At 45.4% G+C, this 21,509-nt stretch overlaps 1 long non-coding RNA gene across 2 annotated transcripts in view; it reads right to left on the reverse strand.

The window, feature by feature from the left end:
• Nucleotides 1–21,509, reverse strand: part of LOC116944963 (uncharacterized) — an 88,590-nt gene that overhangs the window by 36,176 nt on the left and 30,905 nt on the right. The window lies entirely within an intron of this gene.

A 21,509-nucleotide genomic window follows, 5' to 3' on the forward strand; every position in this document is an offset into this window, starting at 1 on the left:
ACTGCCGTGTGACAAAATATCCAGTCACCGCGTTACGCAGCAGCAGCAGCAAGTAGCACACTCGCACACGACTGCTGCTGCTGCTGCTGCCACCATTCCAGCGAACGTTCGCTAAGCGCGCAAAGGGGCCGTCCATAAATGACGTCACGCGATTTGGGACGATTTTTGAGCCCCCCCCACCCCCCACCTAGTCAGGCGGCGTCACAAAAAGTCAGACTCCCCCCCCTCAAATATGACGTCACAAAGCTCTGCCCCCCCTCCCCAAATAAATAAATAAAACGTGCTTCAAATCGCTTTGAACTATTGTCATTCTTCTTTGGTTCTTTCGGTAAAGTCACGTAGAATGAGAATAAAATAATAAAATAAAATAACACAATAAAATTCTCACGACGTTTCGGCCACAACACAAGCGGCCTTCTTCAGGTGAAAGAACAGAACTGTCGGGACGACAGAGCTTCATTGTAGTTGCGTATTTAATGTGGCGCTGCACTCTGGTGTTGTAGGAGAAAACATTTATTAAAAAGTATATTTAATTAAGTAGAACGTGTTGTCTATATTTATTTAAAGTTGCGCATTTTGATGTGACGTCACATTTCTCAAACCCCCCCTACCCTCGTCACACAAAGTCACAAATGTCTGACACCCCCCCCCCCCTAGGTGCGTGACGTCATTTATGGACGGCCCCAAAACCTTAAGAAGCGCATCCTTCTCTGCGTAGGGGTTTTGTTGTTGTTGTTGCTGCTGCTGCTGCTGGGGTGGTGGTGCTCGTAAAACCGAGTGCCGTTCGCGGCGGCACCGACGTCTCCAACGTTTAGAATTCTCCACGCGCTGGGGCAGAGCTTCTTGGTGAACTCTGCCGCACGGTTTGCGGGGGGTGGGGGGGGGTCGGAGGGTTCAGTTTTTATTGATTTATGTTGGTATAGCCCCTGTGAGCCATTCGGCTCTTGAATCGGGTGCAACTGCAACAAACAAAAAACACAAAAACACGAACAAGAAAAACGGAGGGCGCGGGGGTTGGAGGACGCTGAGACTGCAGGCGGCGCTCACCGGCCCGGCACGTGAAACGAAACGTCAGGACATCCCAAAAAACGCGAGAGCGACTCGCGGCACGACCCGAGAACGATTTCGCTGAGCCGCGCGGGCTAAGCAAGGTGGTGGTGGTGGTGGAGGGGGGGGGGGACCTGGCGGCTTTGGTTCGGGACCGACGGCACGAAACTCCTGCTGCGCCTCGGGGTTGTTCCCCATTCGCAACGCGACACGCGCGCGTTGTTTTAATTGGATAGCCGAGATGCAGAGGCAGCGAGTTCGTGTCCCGTTTCTTCTCCGGCTTCACGGGAGGAGCCGCTCTGGCGACCGCCCAGCGCTGGTGCATTAAAAGCGTCGCCCGTCGCATTTCTCGATGATCAATTAAACCACCTGCACCGTGTTAGGCCAAACTTCATTCCCCAAACTAAAGGGGGAGCTGCGAGGTTAAGGGGGGGAGGCTATCTCATTAGCATTTGCTGCCGTTAAACATGTCATTAAAACGCTAAGCGACAGAGACGCCGCAGTGCCACAGTCGCCAGATATTTGGTGATAAATCAGAAACGCCACCTGCACTCTGGCGCAATGATTCATTCTGCTACTCGGTATCAGTTTATCATGGTGTGTAGGGCAGAAAAGTCTATTATTCCTTCCTATAAAAACAACTTGCGGGCTACCCGATTGTCCGGATAGCTTATCTCTACTTTCCAACCCAGTTTTGGTGAGAGTCAATGTCAATGCTGAGCTATGGGGCCATTCCAGACAGAAGATACTACGGAAAGAACACGTACTGTTTACCGGATTGGTCATTCCTGCTTAAAATCGGCTTCAAAGGGTTATTGATAATTTATCATATTTGCCAATTGCAATCCTTTCATGGAGACGTAAATTTGATGTTTTGAAAAACTCAAAAAGGTAACGATAACGGCTACGTTTTTACTTGTTTTTTTTATTAGCTTCAAAGTAAATGCGTTTCGTTAAAAACTATGACTAATTACGCTGATCGGTGATCAAAAAAACTAAGCGGACATCATAAATTATGCACGGAAAAAAATATATGCATATACAGCTGTGCTGTCGACGCGAGCCAATCGTGCACGACGCACGAAAACAAGGCACCACAACCACTCGCAGGAGCCATGCCGCAAATGCCTTTCTGCCAATTGTGTACCAAGTGAACACGGCGTAACACGTACTCACACACCCACCGCTTGGGAACAACCGAACGCCGCTCTTACGCATTCGAATGTGTGCCGAATAACAGAACTAGATTGTTGAGACTCAATGACGTGAAGGAGAGGAGCTGACATTGCGTGACGCTCAGTAACCCTCTGGACTTGCAATTCTCGCCTCTGTCTGAGAGTATCGATGGGTTCCAGTCAACCAGCAGGTCGAGTGTGTTTGGGGTAAAGTGTGGGTGCTCCGACCTCTTCCAACACGCCCGGTCGGCATGGAAGACTCGATCGAATACCCTCCTCGAGAACTTTCCTGTGACGGAGTCCCTTCCGTCCAGAAGCAGGTGATGGCGAGCTAGAAATTGAAGGGCTGCACCTTTACCGAACGTGACAATAAATGCCCGACCATGTCAAGGCGTTCAACGTCTCTAATGAGTTCAAACGCGTGAACAGTGGCTTGTCATTAACCTCTCCGCATCAAAGCAGCCATGCCTTCCCATCAGGAACACAATAGGTATTCTGGGACTCATTTACAAGTCACAATGCTGAAATTAAATTAACATATTTAATTCCGACTTAAATGTGAGGGCGTGTGTATGTATCGTGTGGGAGCGGTAGTATAAAGGGTTAGCGCGGTTACGCTACGGACCCGCTCATGGCCAACAACAGTGATGATTATTTGAACCGGTCCTTCCCTCGGTCGACTCGGCCTCAAATTAATACCTGGTGCGGTGTGTGAACATCACCACGAGGGAGGCATAGACTGCCGGGCGTGGAACTGGCCACTGGACTCCCCGTGTGCCGTGCCGACCTTCAAAGGATCTGGCCAACAGCACTCGCCCCAACAGTCTAATTATGATAATCGGGGGATCTTTGTGTGTTTTTTTTTAGTTCAGTGCATCAATTGTGCACTCTGAACCATCGATAATATTTCTATGAGTTTGCCTCGAAAAAAAGACATTTCACAGCGTTCCGTGCAAAATATCAAACATTGTCTTTTTTTGATGAGAGATACATGGCTGGCGCTCTATCCTGATGGGCTTGCTGCTCCCGGAAGGCTTACTCAAATGTCGTTACCCGTGGAAATGGTGCCAATATTTCCCTACGGGGCGACAGAAGTCATTGTGAGATCTTGACAGCGTTTCTACAAGCTGCCGTTTTTTTTGTGCGCGTATCTGTGTGTCGCGGAGTGTGTCATCTGGACACGTGCAACCGTAGAATAATCCCCCCAAAACGTAATCGTTTTTCAATAAGTGTCATTATGGGGAGCGCGTGCATGCACTTGTTAGCACTCTGTGCTGTGAACCTGGCAACCTGAGTTTGATTTCTGGCCACAGAGAATCTTGGTGGCAAACGGTACCTCAGACGGGTTCCTGGCCCTCGGGTTTCACCAACCCGTACTGAGCAGCATGGTGAAGTATGGGTACAAACACACCCCATGACCACCATAATGGCATGGCCAGACGTTCATTCAGCAGTGGATTGACAAACGGCCGTGCATTATTATTATTATTACTGTCAGTGTCATGAACCTGAAATGTGTCAGGACTCAAAATAATCATTAACGTCGTGGAGAATCTAAATAACAAAATAAATATGCAGACAATATGTCTCGTACGGATATACGAAGGAGACATTTTGCCTGCTTATTTATTTTGAAATGTGACAGCATATTGTAATAATTCAGGCGGAGTCTCCTTGTTAATCGAGTCTCACTGAATGGTGAGTTATCCACCGGTGTAGAGAAATGAACCATTGACTCAACACTAATTACTATTTCTCCATCCTTTCTCATTCTTAGCCAAATGAGTGGTCACCCCCAGGGCCCATCTCCACAGGTTCCTAATTACTGCGGATAAAATAACGCCACCTGCATATTGGTCTACCTCCGTGTCTATTGGTTTCTACTCAATACGCCCTAACAAAATCCAGCCAGGTGGCTCAATGCTCGCAATCAGAAGGTTACGGGTTCAAATCCTGGTTGGGGGTTGACTCAGTCCGCCATCCAATTGGGGTCGATACAATGAGCACCACTCTTTGGAGAAGTCAACAGATGAATTTGAAATGTGAAATTTTCACTACTTGCTCAGGGCTATAACAGGAGATGAGCATCACATAAATGCTCATTTAAAGAAGGAAATGACTGACTTACAGTATAGCCTTACCAATACTGTTCTATAAATATATATTTTTAAGTTGGGGTTAACATTATTCTCGGAGTACAGGGCAATGACATCATCGCACTGACCCACAAGTCCTCCAGTAGGTCCACTTGCTATTTCATTTTTCCTCTTGCAGCTTCATTTCTCCTCCTATTGGCCTCACCACCACGAGGGTTCAATATCGCACTGACGCACTTATCCTCCCGCCCCGAGTAGTGCGTCTCTCTGAATGAATACATCTGAGCAGGCCCTGCGCGTTGGAGGAAGATTCTGGCCCACTCTCCGCCAACACAAATATGAAACCTCTCTTCGACGTGATAGACTCCTTTCGTTGAACGTGGGTTTAAAAATGCAGCTAATAATATTCGAGAACAATTATTGTTTTACAATCCTTATCCGGCATTAATTCAATGTAATTATTCTACAACACACATTTAATTTGATATAAAAAATGTTTACAGCATGGCCCCAGAAATGTGAAGTAATATAAAAACTCCATTTAAAAATAAGATGCAATGCAACAACTCAGGCTCTATGCTTAGTCTACGGATAAAAAAAACCCGTCTAATTGGTAAACATTTTAAAATTAAGTCCCTTTATAAGGTTGCACGTTGATGGCTTTATAGCAAGCATTTATGTTTTCTATAACTCACAGTGAGATGGGCTCTTTAAAGATAATATGTTACATGACGTTTAGCATTAAAATGCCCATTTTACGAACTTATTTGTTTCTTGAATTTTACGAGCGTGGTTCAGGCGAAGACGTGCCAAAGTGTCCGGGTGGTTTGGGCCGAATGTGCCTCCTCTAACATCTGCTGGCTGCCCCTCCGAATGCACTCTCAGAATAAAGACTATAAATCCATCAACTAGGAAGAAATTACTGTAATGCCTTACATGTGTACAAAGTTCTCACCATGCTCCTTGCAAGAGTAATTATATGCCCCAAACCATATCGGTGCAAAAAATTAATCAAATTAATTTGTGGTCGAGTGGCTTAGTGGTCAGCGTGCTCAGCGCTGGGTTCAGCTTTGCATGGATTCAATGATTTACTTTGCTCAGCCGTAAGTCATTCATGCGCAGGACTTACAATCGCACACTGCTGTAGAACGGAGGTCAAATACTGCAAAATTATTGTTCATTCGAGTAGACCGCTGCATCATGGTATCACAGCCAAAATCCTAAATTGGAAAACGATTCGTAACTGGAAGGTAGGATTATAACAGTTGTATATTACTCAGGAAACCCAGGTTGCCTTTGCAAGACAGGTAATGGATCTCAACGGGCTGTCACTTATTCATATTCTTAGCTCTTTCGGTAAAGTCACGTTGAAGGGAAACAATAAAATAATAAAAAATATATAAAACAATAAAAATTCTCACGACGTTTCGACCACAACACAAACGGTCGTCATCAGGTGTGTCGGTTCGCATTAATTTATTTATTTTAAAACGGTGTATTTAGTTATTTATAATTTTAAAAAGTCAGCGCCGCGCGCAGCGATTTGGCAGTTTATTTAGAAGGACGAGTCCATCTATGTTCTGAAAAGAGGAGGGGGGAGACGAAAAATTAATGTATGCTGTCTGAAAGCCACTGTAAGCGTGAACAATCAATTAAGACTTGAAATGGTTTATCAAATCTTTCCAATGATTGCTAAGCTGTCACTTGTTTAAATAAAGGACATCATTCAATCAATCCTCTCACAAAACAAAGACTTTGTTACATAATTTGGAATGGGTAGTCCTGTTCAAGTTTACGAAAATTACGAATGGATAGTCCTGTTATCTGCCCTGAACACGAGTTATATTGTCTTACATGCATTGACTTGCATTTTAGTATGAGATTACTGTACCAATCTGCTTTGGCATTTCTGCTGCACTATATTTGTGGAAAAACTCCCCGACTGTCCACAATTTCAGTCTCGTACTAACTGGGCCCAGCTCTTCTTCATTGGCCACGGTTAATCACTCATCAATTTTCTGTGCTGTGTTCTCCTTATACCCCCATATACGATAAAACCAAACCCCTATCCGAAAATGTATTGGATTTACTTCGTTTCACCAGCATTGCGTGGCACATTGAGATGTGCGGCATCTAAACACTGCATCAATCCAAATTGCATTGTAAATATTTTAATGAGGGGTGAAAGTATATCAATATAATGCACGGACGAGTAAATAGTCGCCGAGTAAACCAAGAACAAATTGTTTATCAGCAGTCAATATTTATAGCGAGAATGCGTTACATTGGGCTGCGTAATCGCCACAGTATTTTCTTAACAGCTTAGATGCGGGTTCACTTGCCAGGGCAGGTGGCACCAGCATTTACGCAGGGCCCTACATGACACCACCGGACACAGAAGCAAGCGCTGTGCAGTTCGAGGTACAATTAGTACCCAATTATTTTAAGCAGAGGTAAGGGTATCGATTCCTTAAACCTGTCAAACCCAATGTCCACCGGGCCACTGGGCCCTAATTAGCCGACGGGCTGAAGGATTATTGATGGATCGCTCTGACAATCCATATGAAACACTGGCAATCATTAAATCAGTTGTGTCCCAGGATTGTGAAACCGAGGGGGGTGGAGGGGGGGGGGGGTGGAAGGCATAAGAGGGCAGGGGCATTGCATGCATTGGGAGGTGGCAAATGTGGAACAAAGTCACAGGGAGCTTGGTGGTCTGCCTGATTGAAGTTACCAGATGCCTGGTGGTTGAATGGCGACCAGACACATGAAGATGTCACCATAGATGTGACAGCACAGACTCATGGTTGTGCATTGCACTGCAGACTTACAGTTAAGTTGGCACTGCTCTTTTAGTTAAATGTGCAACTGTTTACGGGATCGCACAGAAATTGCAATTTACTTTTGAACTGAAAGCAAAAAGAGTGTCAATTAAAATTTAAAATATGTTCGTGGGCATGACAATGTGTTTTCAGCATGACCTTTGTAAATAACTACAGTGCAAACCGCTTCCGGAAAAAGAAAAACCTTTAATTTTTCAGATATTTGAGATTTGATTTTAAATCTTTAGCAAAAAACACATGTTGCTTTATTCATTTGATGGTTCAGTTCAACCGTGTATTTGTGTGGACTTTAGAAGCTTGCTTCAACCTTTGAAGAAATTAAACATGCAATTCGTAGTCCCTATTGAATTTCATTGATTTAATAGGATTATGCATCAGTGGGTCTGCTTATGTTTATGAAATTATTTCAGGCCTATTTTGAAAGTGGATGCTTGTCAATTGGTAATAATTTCTCGCATACTCATCGCCTTTTAAAAAAATGCTTGCAAACCCGTCTGAATAAAGCACGCAAATGCGATGGCATTATTGTCAACGCGTGCCATGTAAAAGCCACGTAAACAATAACAAAAGAACAAGAGAAGAAACCCTTAAGTGCATATAATTTACGAGAAAATAATCTTCAAACGCTTAGTTAAAAAAATCACCTGCAAAAAATTTGGTATAAAAAAATTATTCAGTATTGTTAAAAGTCCTCGAACATTAGCATAAAAATAGCATATCACCGTACTCTTGGGTCATGGTGGCTATTCATTCCAACGTTGCTCATTGCTTTTCAATGGGAATAACCCTCAACCTAACAATTTACTTTAATGGCACTGTGTTACGATCGCCCTTGCTCTGAGTGTGCATACAATGAGTCCGCATCCGCTGACCCCATTTGCTAGATTGATGCAGCCTTTTATCGTCGCTGCGTGTAAGTGGCTTTAAGTGCTACAGAAACGACGTACATTTACTTTATTAAACAGAGAGAAAAAGAGCCGAGCCCATCAGGCAAATAGGCAAGCAGCTTGTCAGGGAACTGCATGATGGATCGCGCAACATTCTCTGAGCGAGCTGCGTCCGACCGGCCAAAAAGGTTGCTTGCGTATCTTTTGTATTTGCAATATAATTTGTTCCGATGTTCAAAACACTCTCCTGGATAATAGCGGGAGATGCTTAACTCTAATTGCGTTTAGGTTGATTTGCTTCAAAATGCTTTTAGTCCCACTTTTCTATTTGGAATGCAGTTGAAATAAAAGTGGAGACGGGGCCACGCAGAAGCCGCACTCCGCTCTGAGAAATCAAAAATGGACATCAACAGTTGCATAAACTCAAAAAAGGGCCTAATTGGAATGAGTTGAATTAAATTAATGTAATGCTGTATTTGTATTCCTGCAAGTAGCTTCTTTCTGAAATGGAGAATTTTCATTTTTTTGACTCACAGAAAGAACACAGCACCTGCAACCCTGTATAACATTTCCAATGCTTTCGACGCGACACATTTTCACTGAGCAAGCTAGCGAACAATCCGACTGCCAGCATGCCTAACTTGAAATCAACCATTATTGTTATTCCATGTAACATTGCTGTTTGGCATACACTAAAGGTAACATTTCAAAGGCAATATAATAAGCGCATAGCTCGCAGGTAGATGATCTTCCCAGTTGAATTCCATCTGGAATCAAGTAGAACCAGTAATCATTTCCGTGCTTTCCAGTTTACTTCACGATGGTGTGGCCTTCGAAAAAAAGCCACATTTCCAGCAAGGCAAACATGTACGGCTGCGTTATTCGTAAGTGATGCTATTATGAATTAGATTAATCCGGTCAGGTGACTCAGTGGTAGAACGAACGGTTCGCGCAATCAGAATGTTGAGAGTTAAAATTCTGGTTAAAGTTTGACTCAGGCCCATCGTACTCGGGGTGTTGATGAATATAAATTCCACTTTGCGGGGGAAGTCTACAGCAGTAATGAAGCAATTGGCGGGACCACGGGGTCCCATCACTGCCCCGGGGTGGGAAAAACCGCGTAGCGACACGAGTCTTGTTGCCTTACCGACAACAAAACTAAGTGTCAAGCGATTGGCCTCGTCGAGAGCTACTCGGGGCACTAAGTTTCGTAAAAAGTTGAAAAATTACATAAACACGTTAAATTCACTGCCTGGGGGGGGGGCGGCGGTGGGGCTCGCCTTGGCAAAGAAGCTGAGGATCGACGGCTGACCGGAGGGCGTCGTCGCTGCGCGCGACTGCGGCGGACGCCCCCCGGGGCTCGCGTTTGGCCGGTGGGGTGGTGCCCATCGTGTCGATCGCCGCCTGCTGCTGCTGCCGCTTGTTGGCGCGAGTCTGGGCGGGCGGCGCGTTACTGTCGGGATCACGAGCGGGCGGACTGAAGAAAAATAATAATTATTGACCTGATTTTTGCGGGACCCCGGGGTTCCGCCAAATGATTCAGTTGTCCAATGGCTAGACTCGCCCCCAACACAGGAACGTATAATGTTTCACCACTGGCTCAGGGTGTAAACAGATGAGCATCACCTCAATGCTCAGAACTAATGTTTACTTGACTTTACATTGCATTAATCTCCACCTTCCCTAAACAGAGCCTGACTTCAAGACTTTTGCCTGATGAGCTACTTTCCATTAAGCAATTCATTATAATCGTAAAACGTATCTGCAAAGTGAGTACAGCATGTAGGACACGTTAGAAACTCAATATTATTAATGATGAAATATGTGAAAAAGGTTAATGTGGCAATGGGGGTTATCTGATTTCATACAGTTATAGCTACTTCCTCTGTTCTGCTGAAGAACAGACATGGTCTGTGTTAATTCACAGATCTGTCAATAACAGGATATTAGGAAAAACACATCTCTCTCTCTCTCCCTCACGTCTCTCCCCTTTCGTTCCTATTTTCCTCCTCTTTCTTTCTTTCCTGTCCGAATCTATCTTGCACTCACTCAGTCTCTCTCACAGCGCCTCGACTTTTCTTTACGACTTCTCTCCTACACACCCCACACACTCCCAGCCTCCCTCTTCCTCTATCCCTCCCCCCTCGCTTATCCTTGTCCTGTCCTCCTTGGCGTCTCCGCTTTCATTAAGTGGTGTTGAGAGGGATCTCCACAGACCTTGTAGCATTTTAACCGCCGTGCCCTTAACAATGCCGCGCAACAAAGCTTTCTGTTTGGGATGCGGATGTCTGACAACTGCAACACGAGGTCGATGCCTAAGGCCTCTGTAGGTACACGAGGCCCCCCCCCCCTCCCCAAGTCATGCAGCCGGCAAAGCCACACTTTTTTTCTCTCTCACTCTCATGCCTACCAAATTTAAGAAAACGTTAGCACAATTGTCAAACATTTCCCAGCAATGCGTCGAAATGTTCCATGCGCATCGCGCAGGGGGGTGGGGGTGGGGAAATCGCACAAATTGTAATTGGGGTTCACAGTCCCTAACAATATCACCGTTCGGAAGCGTACAACAGGCGGGGGCTCACACTAGTGCCGTGGCACAGTGTAAGAAAAACACACGAAACACGAGCACCGCAGTCGTTATGATAATTGTACTCGCACAAGGATATCAAAAGTTTTAAAAAATATATCAAAACCATATTGTGCTACTCTACTTTGATAGCTCGCATGAAAGAATGGCTCAAAAAGTCGCAAAGTCAGTCACGCGTTGCAAAGAATGTTTGTGAAAATATTATGTTTAACTACTTTTCCCCAAATTGTTGTCACGTGCGGCCAGTGAAAGGGTGAGTGTGTTGATGCGACCGACTGACTACTGCCTACTACATAGGAACGCCGTCTCCTGGGATCATTAGGAGGGATGCCTTTTAATTGGTCGCTCTTCTAGCCACAGAATTCCCTTCCCAGGGGGTGTGCCCGATAAAAAAAACACAATGACCCTGTCTGCAGTAAAACAAAAATGTATGCCTCATTTTTCGACACGAATTTCACACTTGTCTACAATGCATAACAACGGCACCGGTGCCTGCACTTACAAACACAGCTCCAACGTGAATTCCCTACTTCACAAAATTACAATACCATCATACACTACGTAATATAGTTATTAATTGAAACTGTGTTTTTTTTTTAACGAATGGATGATTTATTGAATGAATGGATGCTTAGAATTACCATCGTTTGTCATTTTATAAAAGTTTATCGTGGAACTTTTTTTCCTGCGATATATTTTTGTGTTTGTTAACAATTCCACATTTTATTTCACAGTGTGCATGGGCTTGAGCTGTGTGTGTGTGTTTGCTTGTGCCCGAGTGTAAGCCAAAATTCGTAGGTTGCTATCGAAACCTTTGAAATGGCACACTTAATAAGCAACAGGACAAGCTCTTGCATAGATGAGCTTATTAGTACTCCGTACTGATGCTGTGTTACTCATGCTGAGGGTATTTAAACGAAAAAATGTATTAAAGGATATTTGTACATCACGTTGAATGCCTCATTACGAGACATTTAAACGTTACCACGTTTTTCAGGGTTATTTATTTAATCATAAATGGAGAATTTTATTGGTGTGTTTATGTGCTCTATGTTTAGTGAATATGCGTGTGTGCATAGCAGTATTGTTGTGGTTAGATATGCGTCACTGATAGTCAACATCAGAAGTGGTCCTGAGCCTTCCAGTACTTAGTTCAGTGCGTAAACATCACAACTGACGACACAGAGGAAATTGAGAATTGTGCTCGCCTCTCGTGCGTCCTGTTGAGCACATATATACACTAGCCTTTTTCCCGTCCAAGGGACCGGGTGTATTGCAGTAAATCTGAAACTTGCAAGCGAAAATCAACTCGCGACGTAATATATTCATTGCATTAATGCGTGTGCAATTTGTAAGGCCGCGGTGACACAGACCTATTTCATTTAAAGGTTATAATCCCTTGTTCATCACGACGTCCTTTTTACTTTGATGTCTCAACAACAGCGTCACGGAGGTCACGTGACGTGAGGGTTCTGCCTTTGTAGTGAGGGTTGTCAGTTGACGCCGAGGAGGGGGGAGGAGGCGCCTCGCCCCCCCCCCCCCCCCCCCCCAGTGGAGTGACGTCACCTGCTCATGATTATTAATGAGAGGGGGCTGGTCGACGTGGAGTGACGTCACGAGCGTTGCACACAGACATTCTTGGCTCACTATAGTAGGTAAAAATAATGGGGGGGGGGTGTCCATTTGAAGGACGTCATCTGCTCATTAATATTAATGAGGAGGGCTGGTTGATGTGGAGTGACGTCACGAGCGTTAAGGACAGACATTCCTGCGTGATTACAGTAGGTATATCGTGGGTTGCATGAGTGTAGTATGGATATCGCACTGCACTACGAACCTGGCAGACCAAGACGAAATCCTCGCCACAGCTAACATCAGTGGTCATTATCTGAACTGATGCTGGGCCTTCCCATAGGTTGACTTGGCCTTAAACGTGGACCTGGTGTGGCATCTAAACAGCAGCACTGGGGAGGTAAATCCTGGTTAGAAGTGGTTCCTGGCCACACCAGCCCCTCGTGTGCTGTTCATGCCTTTACCCCTTTCCCATTCCGATGACGTACGTGTAGGTCGTCGCTCACAGCACTTGCCCCAAGAGTCTGTAACTCGGGTGAGCAGGCTCGGTGGCCCAGGATTGGTCCACTTGCGTTCAGCAGCACAGCACAGATCCACGTCCCCACACCCCGTGTGTCACACGAGGCTTGGTGTGCTGGGCTCTTACATGCTCTTTCTTGGGGCAATCATTGTGTGGGTTATGAAGCAATCTTTCAAACAAAAAAATCCACTCAATATAGGTATCGTTTAGTTAAGGCTAACAAAAGTTAATACAGGAATAGGTTTTACCCTTTTAACTGGCACAAAAACTGACACTTTTATTCAAGGCATCATGTTTGCAATAACCACAACACAAGCAGTCAAAATGCAAACAAAAAAGACAACTCTGATAATAATATGCACTGTCCTTGAATTTGATTGGTCCACACCCGAGACGGCTTTTCTTAGAGCCTAGTCTCCATTGGTGTTGGACCAGAAGATGCCAAAAGGCATACAACTCAAAAACAGCGCACTATCAGAGTATTGAGGGCTCGGGGTGAACATTCACATTATGAGACCTCCTTTGCCAGTAACAAGATATACTGGCAAAGGAGGTCTCATAATGTAAAAGTTAATACATTTTTTGGATTTTCACCCATGCATTTTAGCACAATGGTGGAGCAATCACGTATTGACTTGCACACTGGGCTACGGACCTGGTGACCGAGTTCGATTACTGGCCACAGATAACATTCATGGCAAGTGAATTTCAAATGAGTTCTGGGCCACCAACTTTCACCGACCCGGCGGCACTGACCAGTGTGGCGACGCATTATCGTCACATAACCGCCATGACCAACACAGCGTGGAGCGGCCCTCTTCTAGCAGCGGATTGACAAAAGATCTGCAGCGTAATTACACAACCATTTAAATGCAGACATTACCTGCAGTTGACCCAAGTGATGGGATGTTTCATATCGCTTCCGTGTTGACCCTGTGATATCAATGCCAGGTTCAGGAGTCAGCCCAAGTACAAGCTTGGGAGCCCCTTATGAAAAGTGAGAGCTCTTGTTTGCTTTCATCTTGAGCCCAGTGGCAGTGAGAGGCCCCGAGAACCTAAATCAAAAGTCTCGGGATCTCAAGCAGGCCAGATTAATGGAGGAGAAAATAACCTAAAGGTGTATCAAATATCACCTCAAATGCAAATCCTAATAAACTCAATATAAGCTGATTAACATAAAACGACATGTTAATCTCTCTCATCTCACTACATATCTACATTTGTTCTTATATCGCTACATCTATATCATCTGCCGTCTTATATTCATTCTGCCATCTCACGAATGGGTCGTCATTTGAAATGAGGGCCCCTCAAAAATGATTTCTGCACTTTGGGGCCCTGCGGTGCGAGCACTACCACTGCACGAGCCTCCTTGGTGCCGCATCGGCTCTGCAGGGCCCTCATGGCAACGTGGGCCAAGCGAGCGAGCCCCGATAATGCGTAGCGAGACCAGCTCGCTTCCCTATCGGTTGTGGAAGTGCAGCATCATCAGCTTTGATTTCTGGTCACTTACGTGATAATTGGTTCATGAATGTTGTTCGGGCCTGCGTCTCGTAGATTGACTCGGTTTAAAACGAGAACCGCTAAGCTCGGCGAAGGCCACACCACCCTCTTTGTGTCCTACGCACGCCTTAATAGGGGCTTAATAACGCCACGTGTCATAACAGGCTCCATGGCAGCTAAAATAGGGATTTGTGGGTGTTGCGGTGAGTGTTTTTCAATTTGGTTTTTCAGGCAAGGCTACAGCGGCACATTTAGAGCTGGCTGTTAGGCCATGTTTAGACAACGTGTTGGCAGAATAGGTCTGGATAAACAGGATGTCAAGCAAATATTTTAATCTACGAAAAACACCAATACCACAGTGACAAAAGAAATGCCCATCACAACCGTGACTTTTGTATCTATATTTTAAATGCAATGTGCACTTTCCACAATAAAAACACATTTAAAATTAAAACTACCACATCGTTCTGTAAAAAAACAAAGTGGCACCGAATGAACAGGTAACTAGTTTGAAACATCTGTTGGGGTGGCTAACAATCCAGCAGGATGATGATGATGAAAGCCCAAACAAATCTTCATACACACACACTTGAATGCATCAAAAAAACGCATATTTTTCACACACATGCATTTGTGGCTGCGCCAATTTAAGACAACAATTAAAATCTAAATGTAAACGCATTTGTGTCTACTGGCATACAAAAAAACAATAACTGTATCATTAGCGTTTGATCGTGAGCGTTCTCGATATGCATACGATGCATGTGCCTTGTGCTCTTTTGCGGTGATGACTGTGTGTTTTTACCACGTTTTTATGTCCATGTGTGAATGTTTTTTTTCCCCCTCGTGTGAGGAGGGTGAGAGTGTGAGGGAGTGATTCATAGGATCTTCAGTGTCCAATTAAAGCAGATTGGAGACGAGGAGTGGTTTGGAATCGCCTTCAAAAGGAGGGCAATTTTTTTCTGTGCATTTTACAAACCACCCAAGCTAGGATTGTGGATTTAACAGACTACACATGCTTACAAAAACAAAGATCCCCCATATAGCCTTCAGAGACTGTTAGGACAAGTGCTGTTAGTGAGCACCTGTGAAGGCCGGCACGTTACACGAGGGGGTGGGTGGCCAGCACCACGCCCGACCGCCTTTGTCTCCCCAGTAGCAGTGTTTACACACCGCACCAAGTACTCATTCGAGGCTGAGTCGACCTAGGGGATGCCAGGGACCCATTCAGATGATCATCACTGGTGTTGGCCATGAGCAGGAATGGAAACCAGATCCCTGGGTTTGTCGTGTAGCACGCTAACTGCTACACTACCACTCCAAAGACAAAAAAATTCCCCGTATAGCCTGAACAGACTGTTGGGGCAAGTGCTGTTAGCGAGCACCTATGAGGTCAGAACGGCACACTAGGGAGTGGGTGGCCAGCACCACGCCCGGCCGCCTTTGTTTCCCCAGTGGCGATGTTTTTACGCACTGCACCAGGTACACATTTGAGGCTGAGTCAACCTAGGGGAGGCCCACGACTGGTCCAGATAATCCTCACTGATGTTGGCCGTGAGCGGGAATCGAACTCGGGTGGCCAGGTTCGTAGCGCTACGCCACCACTCCCCACACCCACGCTCTCGTTATTCCAATCTGCTTGCATGTAAGCACAGTCACACACTCTCATGAGACGGTATCAAGCTCAGATAACCAACGGAGATGCCTGCGAGAATAATTCTGGTCAGCCGAGGGATCGCCTCTGCGTTCAGCCCCGCATTTAAGATGGCACAGAATGGCGGATCAGAACTGGCCATACTCTTTGGTTCTTTCGGTAAAGTCACGTAGGTAAAAATATAAATAAAATTTTAAATTAAATAAAACAACGACGTTTCGGAGGCAACACAAGCTTCCTTCATCAGGTGTAAAAAAAAAAACCACTGTGCTTTTTAAAACACGTCGTGTTTTAATTTAGTTATTTTCATTTTTGTTTTATTTTATAAAAATTCTTATTTATTTTTTACCTACGTGACTTTACCGAAAGAACCAAAGAGTATGGATCCTTGCAGTCACGAAAACTTCAAATCTAGAACAGGACCGGCCAACACGATCAGAATTTGTTTGACCTCTGCTGCATTCTATTGCTGTTTATCTGTTAACTTATACGTTTCTGTAATGCTCATTGTATTATCAGAGCGTTTGATAATTATGTTTAGTTTTTTGTTGTTGTTTCCATTAACTTCCCAATAATGCAGTTGTATCTGTGTTTACTCTAGCTAACGGTGCCAACCGTGCTATTGTAATACTTTTCCACGTTTTAAACGGTTAACACAACTTATCGAAGGCTACCGACTAACTTCGGCGATTATTTCATCTCAAGTCAGAGATTGATGCAAATAAAAGCACTGATCCTGATGAAGCGTGAGACTTGGGCAACTTCTTTCACCCCGTGGCCTTGCTAAGTGTTCAAGTGAATTTCCAATAACAACAAACAAACTAAGCACATGATTCATGCATTGCTTTTGGAAAACAACATTTTACAATGTACGCTTATTTAGTTATCAGCCCTGACAAATGCTTCTCCGCTGTTGGAAACCATGAACCGTGTTTAACAGCATCTAGGGGGCATCATTATGCTCCGTAAACCCCCCTTACCAAAGTTCAAGTCACTCTGACATCGGAGATACCCGTCTGGTGTTAGGTTTCCTTGGGTTTTGGCCACCTAAGAAAAGCACAAGCCGTTCACACATAAGGGGCAACATTTAGAATATCGGTGACAATTTGACAACCGAATCTGAAAGACATTTTGTATCGGATTTGGTAAATTCACGATGGGACAGTTTAGTTTGTCAGAGTTTTCTCCAATTCTGTGGTTGTTCACCCTGACGCATTCTTGCATGCCCTTGGTTTAATTATGGTTTGTCAGAGTTTGCTCCAATTCTGTGGTTGTTCACCCTGACGCATTCTTGCATACCCTTGGTTTAATTATGGTTTGTCAGAGTTTGCTCCAATTCTGTGGTTGTTCACCCTGACGCATTCTTGCATACCCTTGGTTTAATTATGGAGCTTGCTGACCAGTGCTTCCTTTGCAAACAAATCTTAATGAGGTCAGTGACACCCTGAGGGCAGACGTACTTATTTTGAGTTTGTTTGGGGCAGTGATATGCCCTCAGGATAACGACGTGGAAAGCCAAATGCAATCCCAGGTCAAAAAATCTCGTGACATTTTCAGTCCACAATCTCAAACAAGTTACCACCCACACCGCCCTGATTGTCATCTTCTGAAGGGTGGCAGTGCCTTTCGCTGTGTCGAACTATCGTTGATATAAAGCTGCAAGGGTAGTTGGCTGTGAGGCGATTTTTATTTTTCCTATAAAAAAATGTGAAATTTAAATTAATAAATGCGCTTGTAAACCTACCCTCCCCCCCACCGTTTTGTGATAATAATAATAATAAAAAAACAACTTAAGAGGGCACTTCGTACAACGATGTGACGAGGGCATTTTGCAGTTCGCCTTTTACACAAATGAAACATTGCAGGCGTGAGAAAACCACCGAGCGCTCGACACAGCAGGGCAACTCGTAACAATGTGAACGCAATCGGTGACGAAGATGTTCGTCAAGCAAAGTGTTTCATTCGATATCTTAGCGAAACGACTACAACGAGCGGTGCAAAATCGAGCATGACGATGGCCAATGACCACGGAGGCCCACCAAAGAGCGAAGGGTGAGCCCGACTTTGAGGAGATGAATGAGCACAGACGTGGGCCTCAATCAACCCCCCAGACACCAAGGATCACATCCCTCAACTCCCCCGAAACAAGAATGTCCTGGCCCTGCACCGTTTCTCCATCGCTGCTCCCATCATTTGGAATTGCATCCCCGCTATACATCAGCAGCTGACGTCGAGCAGCAGCTAGAAGCAGCAGCTAGCAGCTAACAGCAGCAGCAGCAGCTAGCAGCAGCAGCAGCTAACAGCAGCAGCAGCTAGCAGCAGCAGCAGCAGCTAACAGCAACAGCAGCAGCAGCTAGCAGGAGCAGCAGCTAGCAGCAGCAGCTAGCAGCAGCAGCTAGCAGCAGCAGCAGCAGCTAACAGCAACAGCAGCAGCAGCTAGCAGCAGCAGCAGCTAGCAGCAGCAGCTAGCAGCAGCAGCAGCTAGCAGCAGCAGCTAGCAGCTAACAGCAGTAGCTAGCAGCAGCAGCAGCTAGCAGCAGCAGCAGCTAGCAGCAGCAGCTAGCAGCAGCAGCTAGCAGCTAACAGCAGCAGCTAGCAGCTAACAGCAGCAGCTAGCAGCAGCAGCTAGCAGCAGCAGCAGCTAGCAGCTAACAGCAGCAGCTAGCAGCAGCAGCTAGCAGCAGCAGCTAGCAGCTAACAGCAGCAGCAGCTAGCAGCAGCAGCAGCTAACAGCAGCAGCAGCTAACAGCTAGCAGATGCAGCTAACAGCAGCAGCAGCTAGCAGCAGCAGCTAACAGCAGCAGCTAGAAGATGCAGCTAACAGCAGCAGCAGCTAACAGCAACAGCAGCAGCTAACAGCAGCAGCAGCTAACAGCTAGCAGGAGCAGCTAGCAGCAGCTAACAGCAGCAGCTAGCAGATGCAGCTAACAGGAGCAGCAGCTAGCAGATGCAGCTAACAGCAGCAGCAGCTAACAGCAGCAGCAGCTAACAGCAGCAGCAGCTAACAGCTAGCAGTAACAGCTAACAGCAACAGCTATCAGCTAACAGCAGCAGCAGCTAACAGCTAGCAGCAGCAGCTAACAGCAGCAGCTATCAGCTAACAGCAGCAGCAGCTAACAGCTAGCAGCAGCAGCAGCAGCTAACAGCAGCTAGCAGCAGGAGCAAGCAGAAGCAGCAGGTAGAATAGCAAGCAGCAGCAGCCGCTAACAACAGCTAACAGCAGCAGCAGCTAACAGCTAGCAGCAGCAGGAGCAAGCAGAAGCAGCAGGTAGAATAGCAAGCAGCAGCAGCTGCTAGCAACAGCTAACAGCAGCAGCAGCTAACAGCTAGCAGCAGCTAACAGCAGCTAGCAGCAGGAGCAAGCAGAAGCAGCAGGTAGAATAGCAAGCAGCAGCAGCCGCTAGCAACAGCTAACAGCAGCAGCAGCTAACAGCTAGCAGCAGCAGCTAACAGCAGCAGCTATCAGCTAACAGCAGCAGCAGCTAGCAGCAGCTAGCAGCAGGAGCAAGCAGAAGCAGCAGGTAGAATAGCAAGCAGCAGCAGCCGCTAACAACAGCTAACAGCAGCAGCAGCAGCAAATCCACCACTACCTTTAAGGGACAGCTGAAGACTGCTCACCTCTTTCGTTAGGCGTATGGGAAAACCTTGCCTTTTCATGAAAACGTGAGCGTGATAAATTGCTTTATTATTAGTATTATTAAGGTGAAGACGAACAAAAATGTCGAAACATTATTATCAACTCTACAGTGATAAAGACTAAAATGGTAATTGTGTATGCTAAAAATACGTACCGAGTTCACGGATTGCCATTGGTCAGGGGGAGGGGGTGAGAGGGAGACTGCTCCACACCTCTTTGTACATCTTTAATAACTAAGAGTGGATTAAAAGTTTGACTGCTTTAGTTTGCTTTAGTTTGCCAACGAGAATTAAAAAAATAGATCTAAGAGAGACAATGTGCTTAATAGATAATTATCATATTCTTGGTTCTTTCGGTAAAGTCACGTAGAAGGGAAACAATAAAATAATAAAAATATAAAACAATAATTATCATTTGTAACAAAACTGGCTGGAGAGTTGGCGCTATTCATTGCATGTCCATTTGTGATGATGCTCCATATGGAAACAGGATAACACCTCATTTATTTTCAGACAGTAGCATGGGTTCAGGACCAAAACTTCAAAACCAGAAGGTGAGAGACTCAGAGGCCAGGATATAGTTATGAGCCTACGAGATGGGGGGGGGGGGGTTACAACTCTTAACATTTCTCCACCGGCTTGGGAGCAACTGGATTGGGTTTAAAATCTTTACACATCTTTCGTTGACAAGTGTATCAATAGGGATCCATTTCCATGGCACCAAAATGTGGATAACAACAAAGTTGCTGATGGGGTTAGTATAGAATTGGCGTCATAGTTAACAATATCATAACACTCCTTTTGTGAGCTTTTCAGCTTTGTGGTTATGTGCCAATGCAACGTTTGTCAATATTATTTGGCATCCTTCAAACAAAAACATCTTGGTTTTTTTTGTAACGTTCTTTATTTTTTAAATCCCTCCAGTACTATTTTCGAGTTTAATTTTTTTTAACAACGTTCAATTGTGATGTTATTGTTAGAAATGTTAGCGAAATCAGCGAGGTCCCTGTACTCGGCGCCTGATAGCACATGTGTTTCAGCTTAAGCTGTCATTTTGACCTTAGCACTGATTTCCCTTGCATCACTCGGCCCAATTGTTAATGTCAGAGTCGGCCCTATCCAGTCAAAGTCATTAGTTGCGAAGAGGCCACAGCTGCAGACCTGACCCTGTTTGTCCGAAGCCAAGGACCCCCCTCTCGTGCGTTTTCATTTCCTGGCTCAGGATTGTGCATGCTGCGCTGCAGTTTGAGGCAGTGAAATATATATATTTCCCCCCTTTTCATTGGACGGTACATATTGTGCTTTTCCACCATTATTAAACGTAATTATCTACTACAGTATGTGTTTTGTGTCCGCATGAGGCAGAGAGCACACTTGGAGGAAATAGAATCAATTTCAGTATCGCTCGCTCCGGCAACGGTGTGTGCATTCATGTGCGGAGGTAAATGCCGAATAATTGAGCTTAATGGTACTCACCTGGAGAACAGAGGTGGAGAGAAATGGCTCCTGCGGAAGCCATGTGAGCTTATTATCACTCGAGCACCACCCTAGGACTCATCGACGGCATTAAGAGTGGCACCGCGCCAGTGGACGCGCGTGCAATGCCGAGGGTTCACGATGCGACAAAGTAAACCTGGCTCGACATTTCACGACCACATCAAAGCGTGCATCTCACCTGCACGGACGCTGTGTCTTTACCCCACTCCCTCCCCCGCGCCTTCCACTTCCCAAACTTCTAAATACTGCACTCAACGCTAGACCATCGAAAATGAGGGTTCACGCTCAATAATAATAATAATAATGAAAGGTGTTGCTCAGCAATTGCTTGCATGGACGTTGGACTTCTTTCGTACCGTACGTAGCCCACCGTGCTGAATCGGAGGTGCGGGGGAAGGACAAAAAACGAAACGCAAAAAAGCAGTTCGAAATCAAGGAATGCTCGCTAGAGGGGGACAGCTCTCGAGATCCGCTCCAGAGGGTATTTGGCCT

This window comes from Petromyzon marinus, chromosome 22 (assembly GCF_048934315.1).
Source record: "Petromyzon marinus isolate PM22_M1 ecotype Great Lakes invasive population chromosome 22, UKy_Petmar_22M1.pri1.0, whole genome shotgun sequence".
Classification (NCBI taxonomy): Eukaryota; Metazoa; Chordata; class Hyperoartia; order Petromyzontiformes; family Petromyzontidae; genus Petromyzon; species Petromyzon marinus.